Raw genomic sequence first — 12954 nt, forward strand, 5'->3', positions numbered from 1 at the left:
AGCTTGAAGAGCTAGAAAGACTGCCCTTAGCTCCAGAAGGTTGATGTGGAGTTTGGATTCCTGCGGCGTCCATTTGCCATTGATCTGGAGTTCTTGCAGGACCGCTCCCCAGCCTTCTAGGGATGCGTCCGTTGTTATTACGTGTGGTTCCGCCGGAAGCAGGAACGGCAGTCCCTGCGACAGGTGTTTGGGCGACCTCCACCATTGCAGATGATTGACTATAGTTTGTGTGACTTGTATGCGGTCTTCGAAGGATCCCGCAGCTTGTGTCCATTGCCTCGTTAGTTCTTCCTGGAGGGGGCGCATTTTGAGACGGCAGTGTGGAATGAGCATAATGCATGAGGACATCATGCCGAGGAGAGACTTGAAGGTACGGACCGGTAGAGTCTTTCTCGATGCCACTGACGTGGCTAAGGAGATGAGTTTGGTCTTTCTCTCCTGCGAGGGGAAGGCTCTTGCGCGTTCCGTGTCCAGAGTCGCTCCAAGGAAAGTGATGACTTTGTTTGGTTCCAGTGACGATTTCTCTCTGTTGAGGGGCAGGCCTAGGCGGCGGAAAAGATTTAGACAGGCGCTGGAGGATGTGGCTGCGGCTATCGCAGACGGTGCCTTTACCAGCCAGTCGTCCAGGTATGGGAAAACCTGGTGGCCCTGCTGACGAAGGAAGGCTGCCACAGGAGAGAGGCATTTTGTAAATATCCGTGGGGCAGATTTGAGGCCAAACGGGAGAATACGGAATTGATAGTGGGGTCCTGCCATTGCGAACCTGAGGTACTTCCTGGGTCCCTTGAGGATAGGGATGTGATAGTAGGCGTCCTGCAGGTCTAGGGACGTCATGTAGTCGCCTTCCTACAGGAGTCCCAGGATCGCTTGTAGTGTGACCATACGGAACGACTGTTTCTTTAGGAACACATTGAGCGCCCTCAGGTCGAGGATTGGTCTCCATTTCTTGCCTTTTTTGTGAATTAGGAAGAAGTGGGAGTAGAATCGTTTCCCCTTTTGGGTGTGTGGAACTTTCTCTATTGCTCCCTTTTGAATCATGGAAGCTATTTCCTGAAGAAGCAGCGGTAGGTGTCTGTGGGGCCGCTTGGCTGGTGGTGTCGTTGGGGGAATCGAGAGAAATTCTAGTGAATGACCGAATTGGATAAGTTGTAAAACCCACCGGTCCGTCGTTATTTTTCGCCAGTTCTTCAGGAAGAACGAGAGTTTTCCTCCAAGTCTTAAAAAATGCAATGGTGGATGAGCTGGCCATTGGGAAGAGTCATTGGCGATTGCCAGCAGGTCTCTTTTGGTTTTTTCCCCTGTAGGTCGATTTGTTGTAGGAAGATTGACGTCCTGTCTGGCTTTGACGCTGTTGGAGCTGCGTTTTGCTCTGGGTGTACGGGTAGGAGGACCTGTTTTGGTAGGTTCCCCTGTATGCAGATTGTCCTCTTCCTCTGTTACCACGAAAGGACTGGTTTCTAAATTGTAGAGTCCCCAGAGCCCTGGCCGTATCTGTGTCCTTTTTGATAGTGGTGAGGGCGTCATCGATCTTTTCGCCAAAAAGATGTTCGCCATCGTAAGGCATATCAATGATTTTAGTTTGTACTTCCTGAAGGAAGGAGGTGGCCTTAAGCCAACCTTGTCGTCTCAGAACAGCGGCGCCTGCCAGCTGCCTGAAGCCAGTCATGGCTACGTCTATAGCACAGTCAATTAGTTCAGAAGCCGATGTTTGGCCCTCTAGGAGTAGTGAGTGTGCCTCCTCTCTCAAATCCTCTGGTAGGTTAGCGAGGTAGGGCGCGATGTCTGCCCAGAGTTGACGGTTGTAGCGGCCCAGGAGTGCAATTGAATTTGCGACCTTCACCGTCATTGCAGATGTGGTGGAAAAGCGTTTTCCAATGGCATCTAGCTTCCTGCCTTCCTTGTCGGGTGGCGTTGATAAGGGAGATGCAGGATTGCGCGAGTTCTTCTGCGCCGCTTGAGTAACCACAGAGTCTGCTTTGGGGTGACCCGTGAGACATGCTGGTGCCGAAGATGTGGCTTTGTATTTTTTATCAAGCCTGGGCACTACCACCTGAAGTGAAGCTGGCGTCTGCATTAGTTGTTTGCCTTGTTTCCATAGGTAGTCAATAATCGGGATAAACCTTGTCGTCTTTTTCGTAGGTTCCTTAAAATCGTAGAGGAAACATTCAGTCTCCTGTGTTTCCATAGACATATGGAACCTTTTGGCTGCCCTCTCTATGAGGTTATGGAAGCCACCAATGTCCGCGGGTGGTGACTCCGAAGACTGTGGCTCTGGAGAGGCCGGAGATTGAGCGACGTAGTCCTGGTCTGCGTCAGGGTCTGAGTCATCGTCACGGACTTCGCCCTCTTCATGGTCTCTCTTCTCATCGTCGGACGAGATGTCTTGTGCTGGATCTTGATTTTTAGAAAGTACCAGCGGAGGAGGCTTATGTCGAGGTACAGGAGCAGGTACCTGTGAAACTGGAGGTGCAGCAATAGTGGTTTTCTCTGGGAACCGCTCTTTATAGTCTTTTATGAGGAATTGTAGGTCCGAGACAATGGATGCTGGTAGGCACACCATTGGTGTTACTTGTGTGTGCACCTGAGTAGGGACAGTGTGTTCCATGTGTTCCTCTACTTCTTGTTCCTCATCGGTGCTTTGGCACTTAAGCACCAATTCGGAGGGACTAGTGGCCTGAGTATATAACTCCTCATCTAGCTCTTCATCTTGCAAGAAGCAGGATGGGGTCAGCTGTTGCACCTTACTAGGTGACGTCATGTCCGGTGTGATTGGCTTTTTAGTTATCTTGATTGTGACATGGGACGTCTGGGCATCCATGGCATGTGAAAGCAGTTCAGACTCTTTCCAGGTGCTTGCTGTCGTCGACGCCTGTGTCGGCGGTGCCGCCATAGAAATCTCCGTCGTCGGCGGTAATTTACTCTTCGTGGACGGTGTGTCCGTCGACGATGTCCTCGTCGACGTTGTCCTCGTCGACGACATTCTCCGTTGTCGACGGCTACGTCGTCGTCGATGGGGTGCTCCTCGTCGACGAGGGAGGCTTCGTCGACGTCGTGGCTTTCGTCGACGGAGTCGCCGTCGATGTCTTCGACGTCGATCTCGTCGTCGACGACATAGTCCTAGTCGTCGATAGAACGGTAGACGGCACTGGTCTGCACGTCGACGATGAAGGTGTCGTTCTCGTCGTCGAGGAAGACGCCGACGATGCCGTCGTCGTCGACGTCGAGACGGTTTTCAGCGCTGAGGAGACCATCGACGTTGTTATTGTCGTCGGAATCAGCGGCTGCTTCCTGGTGACAGGAAGGTCCTTGTCAGACACTGGTGGCCTGCCCTCTAAAGACCCGCCGAGACAGAGTAGTCCCCCAGGTGTGCTACGGCCTGGGTCACCCCTTGGCATCCATCACCCAAGTAGAGCAAAAAGTATCTGGCATAGAGAAATATGATGTGGTCTTCCCCTTCTAAGAGTAAGCCATGGCATATTCTCCGTAGTCTAAAGGGTACTGCCAGAGGCTCAATGGCCAAAGCAAACAGAAGTGGAGACAAAGGGCACCCCTGTATAGTACGCCTATAAATATTATAGGAGGCTGAGATCACTCCGCCTGTCCGGACCCGTGCTGTTGTGCATGTGCACAATAAGCATACCATCTAATCCATCCATTCCCCATTCTCATCCGGTTCATCGCCGCACATAAAAAGTCCCACCTCACAAAGTTGCATGCCAGTCAATAAAGGCTTCTAGGTAAAGGTAGGCATCAGAATGTTGCATGACGTGGAAAAGTCTGCAAAGATTACCGGGTGTGGACCTAGCCGGTATGAAACCGTTTTGGTCCTCGTGTATGAGATGTGGCATATGAGATAAGAGCCACATTGCCATATTTTGCTCAAAACCTTAAAGTCCATGTTCAACATGGAGAGGGGGCAGAACTCCGATGTGTGCACTGCTGAAGACTTTGTTTTCGGAAGTGGGACAACCAGTGCATCTCTAGTAGAATCCAGCAGCAACCCCTTACTCAGTGCCTCAGCATATAGGGCCTCCAATTTTAGGGACTATGGTCAGCGCAAAGGCAGAGGAAAAACTCCACCAGTAGGCCATCCGGTCCCAGAGTCTTCCCTGTGACCATCTCTTTAATGGCCGCTCTCACCTCTTGCTTCATTACAGGCCCCCAAATCCCTCCCACATTGTGGGGTCTAATGTCCTTAGTGTCAGGGGTGTCAAGACCTCTGTAAGTTTGTCCAGCTGTTGTGACTGCGGTTCCCCATATATGATCTCATAATACGCACTAAAGGCAACAGTAATAGCCTTTGGTGAGTATCACTTTCCCCTCATCTGTCGTAGTTAGGGTGATGAGGAGCCCTTTATCTCAGTGCGCACCACCCACGCAAGGAGTCTAACCGATCTGCCTTCCTCTGCGTGCACTCTCGCTTTGTATTCTCGCGGGTCTAAGCATCTCAATCATTCTAGGGCACTATTGCATTTACCCCTCATGTCTTCAAGTAGTTTATGAGGAAACGTCCCAGCCATCAATTTGGTGCATTGGTCATTGGCTTTCCCGAAGTATTTCTCTCCTCACCTCTATACTATTTGTCCCATACAATGCCCCCTCATCACCACCTTAAAGGCTTCCTACGCTTTCATCGGGGAACTGGCTGTGCCCTGGGTAAGCTGGAAATATTATGCCATGGCCATCTGTAGTGAATCCCTAAAGCATGTATACTCAAGGAAAGCAGGATTAAGTGGCCATGTGGGGGCACGTGGTCTCGGCAACAGGGCAAAAGCATAGCAGAAGTGGGATGTGGTCTGACAGAGGTTGCCCTAGGTATGCTTCACAGGGGGCTCAGGCAGGCAAAGCAAACCAACATATCCAGTTTAGTGTGCAGGCTTTAAAGATGAGAGTAAATCGCTCAATAGTCCATATTATACCCTCCAAATATCTTGCAGGTCCCACTGTTCCCTCCAATCTTGGAACCACATTGTTGTCTTAGAGGCCAACATGCCATGAAACGGGGAGACAACATATCCAAATCTACATCTGCTACGCAGTTAAAATAGCCCACTAGGAGGAGGTCATTTGTACCCTTGGATGTAAGGGACATGGACAGATTTCGTAGACTTTGGAGCTGGTCCTGCTTCAGGGCATAAATGCTTCCAAGTGTAATCTCCTTCCCCAATAGTCTGCCTTTTACTATCACATAGCGGCACTCTGGGTCAATACTTGAATGATCTACCTGAAAGGGTGTTCCAAACCTGATCCACAACAGTGCGCTCACGAAAAATGCGGAATAAGAGGTTGCATACAACTGGCCTCAATATCTTTGTCGCATGCGGGTACCCTCCTCCGCTGTGAGGTGAATCTCCTGCAACATCTCTATGTGTGCCCCCCTGTGGTTAATGTAGTTATGTATTTTTGTGGCATTTGGCCACTGTCCCCATCCCTCTTACATTCTAGGACAAAGATTTCACCTCATGGTGTAAATGTCTTGCATGGGTAATAAGGGTAAGAACCAGTCCCTGCAGCCCCCAATCTTTCCTCCTATTCCAACCCAGCCATGCCTTTGTGGCCTTCTTAAGGGCAGCTTTGCAACTGCTGACTGCTCAAACCTTTAATAGAATACATCAAGGGTAGATAGCCCCCTCTAGACTCCTAGTAGGGACAATCTGGATGGGGTAGGCTATGGAGTGTTAGGCATGTGTTCTCCCATCCAGCCCGTTACGCATTTAGGTTGCCTGCCGTTGTGTGTCCCCCAACCCCAGGCTACTGCGTGCCCCCTCCAAACCCTATTGTACCTACCCTTCTCCACAAGAAGGAAAAGTCTTTCAGTACCCACGATTCCTCAAAGAAGGCCCAGACCACTGATGTTTTAGTTAAATCAGTTCATCCATTGATTTCAGGGTCACGAAAGGCAGTGCTGCATTGCTCAGGTCTGAATTACCCGGGGGCCTAGTCTCCTGATTTAAGGTGCGAGGACACATCCGTGCCCCCCTATGCTGTCCGTGTCGAGATTCTCTCTGCATCTACCTGTAGCACAGCCAATCTGTCACATTCGGTCTGAGGTGAGGTGGGATTTTTCAGCGAGCTAGTCGAGCGCCTGAACTTTTTCCAAGCCGGTCGGTTATACGTTACAAACCAGTCCACGGCCGCTGGGATGGTTGCCCTTGTTCCAGGTTTTTATTACTTTGGCAGACTCATGGGTTAGGTCTATAGTGGATAACTTGAAAGAGAAACTAAATATTCTTTGGTCAACAATCTGGCATTTCTTTTAAGAATGAGATCTAGATCAAAAAGTATTCCTGGTCGCAAAATTTCAAGTTCAAAACTGATGGCAACTTGAAATGACCAATGGACTGGCCACATAACAATGCTAATATTTGTGATTTAACACACTAACAGGCACTCTAATATGTGACCTTCCTCATAAGCAGACTGGACGATTATAGAGTAAAGCCTATTTCTTACGACACTTCATAGAGGGTATTTCCCAAATCAAGTTCAATAATCATAATAATCACCAACTCTGAGACTTACTACCCGCGCAGGATGACAGTAATAACTAAACTAAACTAATTTTCAAATTATTATTAACCTTGGGCAAAGCACTACGCTACACTCGCGTAGTTTGCGCTACTTCGCTCTACGCGAACTGCACGTAGCACAGTGCAAACATGCATAGCGTAGCATAGCGAATTGGTCATTTTTTGCTTGCTCGCGGTCCTCAACGTCAAGCGTGGAAAATAAACCTCCTGGAGAGATTCTCAACGTGGGGAGGTCAGTTTTCTCATTGCGAGTGGTCGCGTATGCTTGCTTCCGCTCGCGATGAGAAACTACCAGTCCGCGTTGAGAAAGCCGACGCTCGAGTAAAAATGTATTTGAGCGGCTGTAAAAGACATCTCGCACTGTGCAAGATGCCATTTTCAATGATTGCACAGTGCAGACAAGCATCCAGCACTGTGCAATCATCGCGGACAGGGTACTAGGCAGTTCGCATAGTGCTACGCCAAGTGCACTTCGCGTAGCGCTACTTCCCGAACTACGTCCAGGGTTAATTATTATCCTTTTTGCTGGGCAGTAAGGCACATACATTGGTATAATTTCACTGGGGCTTAAAGATGCACCCTTAAATAAGAACATTATGAAATCGACACAAAAGATGAAATTCATGGTGAAAGTTGCAAACTAAAAAGGTACAAGATATAAAGATATATACAGAAAACAACTGCACAGTAAATACTTTTTGCAAAAGGCCTGTTGCTTTTTAAGGAAGCCAGTGTGGCTGTACATCTTTATTTTGTATGAATAAAAGATGCAAATCTAACATGTTATGTGACAGCGAAGTAAAACAAATATATGCGCAAAGGCAATTAGTGAATGGCAACGTGAATTTATTTTATGACACGCTCCGACACCCACAAGCAAACAGTTAAGCTATATATTAAACATTAAGGAACACAGTTTGGGTATCAATTTACATTTTCAAGCTAGATGTCATACCTGTAGGTAACAGTAGGACTACTTGATACCGTCATTAAAGTCTAATGGGAACACAAAAGTGACGATGTGACCATGCTTACAATGTAACTGGTCTTGATGGATAGCCCATCCAAGCAATGGCAAAGCCTGAAAATGGCATGAGAGCCAATGGCTTAATAGGCATGACCCAAATCCCACTTTCTATCTCCATACTCATTTAAGTTTCTTATTGATATATTGATGACATGAGCTCTTGAAACAGACAGTTACAGCTGCCTGTAGCAAGATCTAAAAAGTGCAGATAAAAATTACCATTGTGGAGATGCTTTCAAAAAAGTATGAAAAATATGGTCTATTCCGCAACTACAAAATATAGCCTAACATATGCATGAGATGTAAGGATACCATGGGGGTAATGGTGAGGTATGCACACATCTATGCTTTGGCTGTCTTAGTTTTAATTTTGGAATGGCAGAAAACAATTCTAGTTACCAAAAGTAAAAGTTTCAGACAAAAGCAAATTTAGATTTGGGAGAGTTTGCATGTATGGCTGTATTGGTATTTTTAGAACACAAACCTAGCTAGGAAGCAATGGAGTTACTGCCCGTTACGTAGGGTCAGGGAAGACAACACACGCACGCTCACACAAACTTAAACCTTTCCAGAGAATTTATATGTAACCTATTCTCTGTCTACCTGCAGGGTCCAGTTCAACCAGACTTTCTCTAAACACTTGGAGTCCACTGCTCTGACGAGGTTCTGGACTGGACTATGACGCCACTTTTCAGGCCTGCTTTCTCAGAACTCTTGTCTGCAGAAACAAATTACGCACATCTGAATGGCCAAGCAGGCATTTAAAAACATTTTTTTTAGGTCAAGCCTGGGCAGCGCATGCGCTGCTCTGCAAGGCATGCTGTATTAAGGTATGGACGTGACGCTCCACCGACTCTCCACCAGGTTTTTCATTCGTTTGTGCCATTGTAAACTGTAGCTTTTTATCAGTCAATATGCCTTATTAGTCCCTCCTTAGTACCAGCTTTCCCATTTTGTAACCCCTGTTACGGGTTGCTGTTGCTTGGTAGGCTTTAATTACAGCCTCCAACCACTATTTTCTCAAAGATCTTTGTCCTGCCTGCTCTTGTCGGCAGGAAAAGGTAGGACAGCTCTCTCCTAACGCATTTGTAATGCAATAGGTTTTGCATTTGCGAGAGTTCAAGCTACTGGCATTGTAAATGACAATGGGCTAGATGTAGGTAAATCACAAATACCGAATCGTTATACCGATTTTTACCGAATCGGTAATAAGGAATCGGTATATGCGATGTAGGTAAAAAAAAAAAAAAAAAACGGTAAAAATGACCGAATCGGTAAAATTCGGTAATAGTTACCAATTCCTTAGAATTCGGTAAAAATATTACCGAAAACTCATTACCGAATCGGTAAAATACCGATTCCTTAATACCGAATCGGTAAATATCGAATCAGTAAATATCGAATCGGTAATTTAAAAAAACAGGAATTTTGGAATCAGCCAATCCAGAACAAGCACATGACTCCCAACCAGGAAGTGGCCACACCCATGCAGGTGCACTGAATCAGTTGGTGTTTGGAGAGACTGGGAGCAACAGCAGAGGAGCAGAACAGCCAACACCCAGTTTACAGAGACAAACTGCACCATGGCCACATCAGAGAAAAGCTGGGAGAAAAAGAAAAATGAAATTTAGTGAAAAGGAGTTGGAGGTCCTCATTGAGGAAGTAGTAAAAGACCATGACCAGCTCTTTGGTAAGAGGTCACTAAACGTGCCTGAGTCCCAGAAAAGGGCCATTTGGATGGCAATCCAAGAAAAAATAAATGCCATTGGGGTCATACCACGGACAATTGAGGACCTTCAAAAGCGTTGGTACGACCTGAGAGGACGTGCCGAGGAGAGGATGTCTGAGCGCCAGAAACAGGAAAAACAGGTGGTGGAAGCTCCACAGCGCCTGCTGCTACTGCCCTGGACCAACTGGTAGAATCCACCCTCCAGTCAGAGAGTGTCCGTGGAATTGGGGATGTGGATAGCTCTGCTAGACCTTCCAACACACAAGGTAAGTTACATTACATCATACCGTTTCCCCTCCCTAACCGCAATTACGCCGCAACAATCCCACTCCAGCCCATGTCTTATGTAAGCTGTGCAATGCATCATGGGAAATGTAGTCCCTATCAATGGGTAGCAAAACAGCCACTCCCCAATTTGCGTAGGCAATTGTTACACATCTATAGATGACATAGCAGAGGTCAGACAGATAAGATGTCAGTAGTGAAATTTATTAACACACATTTGCTGCAAGAAAAGTAAGTAATGATGCATTCTGTATCCACAGGCGGAACAGCGCCACAAGATACAGAGGGGGAGACTGCTGATGCTCCCAGGGATGACACAAGTGATGTGGAAGTTCTGTCACCTCCAACCAATGCACCAACTACTCCACCACCACCACCTACAAAGTCAAGGCGATACACAGTTGATCCACTCCCAGAGATAGATGCCAGAGAGGAGGACAGGCAGGAAGTCCAGCATACTTCACCAGGCGCAGACGCACAGCTATCTGGGGCACAGCCCCCCATGCGTGAACGCAGCATAGGTGTCCATTGACGGTGCCCAAGGTCACAGAGTCCAGAATTTCAAGGCTCAAATGTCTTTGCAGGCCTGGAGTGACAAATGCTGATGGTGCAGCGCCTGCAGGGGAAGACAATGTGGACCATTCAGAGGCAGATGGTGGCAAACAACCGGAAGGTGGATGAAATGAAGGAGGCCATATACTGCCTCAACAATACTAAGGCAGAGGGACTGAAGGAGGTTAGTGAGGCAGTGAACAATTAAGTGACAGAATGGAGGGGGAACGCGCTGCAAGGCGGAGAGACAGGCAGGTGATTGCAGGCTTCACGAAGTCTGTGAACAGACTGTGTAATGCCACCCACGTGCTGAGTCGAAGATCAGTGGCCATGCAAATGTAGATGGCCAAGTGGAGCCAGGGCCTGGTCACAGTCACCAGTGCTGTGGAAGTCATGCAAACTAACCAGATTGCTGCCACCTGTTCCGGGGACGTTGAGGAAAGTGAGGAGGCAAGCAGCCTTAGCACCGAACCCACCCCCTTGCTAGAGAGTAGGAGGCGCAGCGTGAGGCATGGCTCTGCTGCAGGGCACAGTGCTGCTGAGGACAATGTGCAAGCAGGATGCGGCACTGGTGTGCGGGGGCACAGGAGATAGGCACGGCCCTACAATTCAGTTCAATAGTGGGTGAAGTAACCCTTCTGAACACATAGCTGGTGTCATGGTGTGCTGATAATTTGCCTGATGAAAGGTCTATTAAACACCCTGACATAAATGCATTACCTGCCTTTGTCTCATTACTTACTTAAAAATAATTATTTGTGATCTCTGGCCGTCTCTGTCTCCCATCTGCTGCAGCTGCGCCGCCTGCTGCGCTGTGCTGTGCTGTGGCTGTGTACCTTCCTCATCCTCATCCTCCTCTTCAGAATCACACATTTCCACAGGTGTACCCTTCTTAGTGGCAAGGTTATGCAGCATGGCACATACAGCTATGTATTTGCAACACACCAGGGGCTGGTACTGCCGTGCACCTCCACTTTTGTGCAGGCAGCGGAACCGGCTTTTGAGTAGTCCAAATGTTCGCTCAACCACTCTGCGTGTCGATCTATGTGCTATGTTGTATCTCCTTTCACTTGGGGTGGATGGGTGCAGGTACGGAGTCAGGATGAAAGAGCGCACTGCAAAGGCACCGTCACCTGTGTGTGAGATGTAAGTATTACACAGCGTACAATCTCATCAACAGTTGTGTAATTCAGGGGGTGTCACATGTACTACCTAGCAGGTAGCCTTCACCAAATTCTCCTGCAAGGAGCCGGTTATATATCCCACTGTTCCTGAATTTGTATGAATCGTGAGTGCTCCCTGGACACTTTGCAACTATGTTGGTAATTATGTTCTTCGCATCACATATGACCTGTACATTGATGGAATGTGTTGACTTGCGATTGTGGTAGATGTAGAATTGTGGCTCACTGGTTAGAGGAGGCATACCCTGAAGCAGAGGTCAGACCCGGGACCAGGGTTCAATTCCCGACGCGGCAAGGTCTTGAGCCCAATTGTCCACGGACTCGATAATTCTCGCTTCGGTGCCCACTCTAATCACGGGTTCACACTCTGCAACTCTGGGCATTAAGCTTGCTTAATCTCCACACCGGCCCCCCGCGGGCTTTCACCTTGGGGATGCCCAGTACGGGTTATCTCACAGGGATAAGCCAGGACAGGTTCCCAATGCAAGCGCCGAGATGCCCTAGGGTAAGTCGAGCGCTATATAAGAACACACATACATACATACATGTACTCAGTCGCAGAAGGGGGGCAAATTGGTATATTTGTCCCATCAATGCAACCTATGACGTGTGGGAAGTGGGCCTTCTGATAAAAGTCCAACTTGGTCTTCTGCAGTTTTGCCTGTGTGCTGGGGAATTTGATGTAGTGTGCCATCCTTTGCAACATGGCATCCAGGAATTTGCGAAAAAACGCGACAGGCAACTTTGTGAAACTCCACCTGCCACAGCTATTACCCCTTGGTAACTGCCAGATGCCAGGAGGTGCAGGCAACAGAGTACCTGTACATGAGTGGGTATTGCGTGCGCCCTTGGTGTCTGGTGCTCCAGGAGTGGGTGCAGGTCCCGTATGAGGTCCAAGATGGTGTTTGGGTGTAGCCTGTAGCACTCGTGGATTTCAGCCTCAGTCAGTTGGAACAGTGTTATTCGCAATCAGTACACACGCTCCTCCCGTCTCCAGATCCTCAGTCCTCCTGCATGCAAACGTAGCCGCCTTGCTATCACGTACAGGCCCGCCATTGTGTTCACACTGATGCATTTTGGGGCTGTTTTTATGCTGTGCACCTGATTACCACCTGCTTTCACTTAGTGTTAAATACCGATTCTTTATTACCGATTTTTGACAAATTCGGTATTACCGATTTTTGGTACATCGCATTACCGAATTTTTACTGATTCCTTATTTCCGATTCAGTCTTTTTTTTCCGATTCGGTATTTGTGTTCCGATTCGGTGTTTTTTATTCTCCGAATCGGTACATAAGGAATCGTTAACTGTTTTTCCTTATTTTTACCGATTCCTTATTACCAAGGCCAATCGGTAATACCTACATCGCACATGGCTAAATACCGGTCGGTAACAGTGAAATTTACCGAATTTCACAGTTACCGACCGGTATTTAGCCACCTACATCTAGCCCAATGTCTTTTATTTATCGGTTTTAAAAAATTAAAAATAAAAGGCATTTTCATGTACAATGCCAATAGCTTAAACTCTCGTAAATGCGAGACCTATTGCACTGCAAATGCTTGTTTGTCCAGCTATTATTCCTAAGGTCGGACATGGCAAAAGGAGGGCTGATAAAAGCTCCCATTAAGCGAGGCAAGGAATG

General features: G+C 47.8%; 1 protein-coding gene across 11 annotated transcripts in view; it reads right to left on the reverse strand.

The window, feature by feature from the left end:
• NAP1L4 (nucleosome assembly protein 1 like 4) overlaps positions 1-12954 on the reverse strand; it is a 1422554-nt gene that overhangs the window by 881057 nt on the left and 528543 nt on the right. The gene's annotated exons all lie outside the window — the stretch shown is intronic.

This window comes from Lissotriton vulgaris, chromosome 2_1 (assembly GCF_964263255.1).
Source record: "Lissotriton vulgaris chromosome 2_1, aLisVul1.2, whole genome shotgun sequence".
Taxonomy (NCBI): Eukaryota; Metazoa; Chordata; class Amphibia; order Caudata; family Salamandridae; genus Lissotriton; species Lissotriton vulgaris.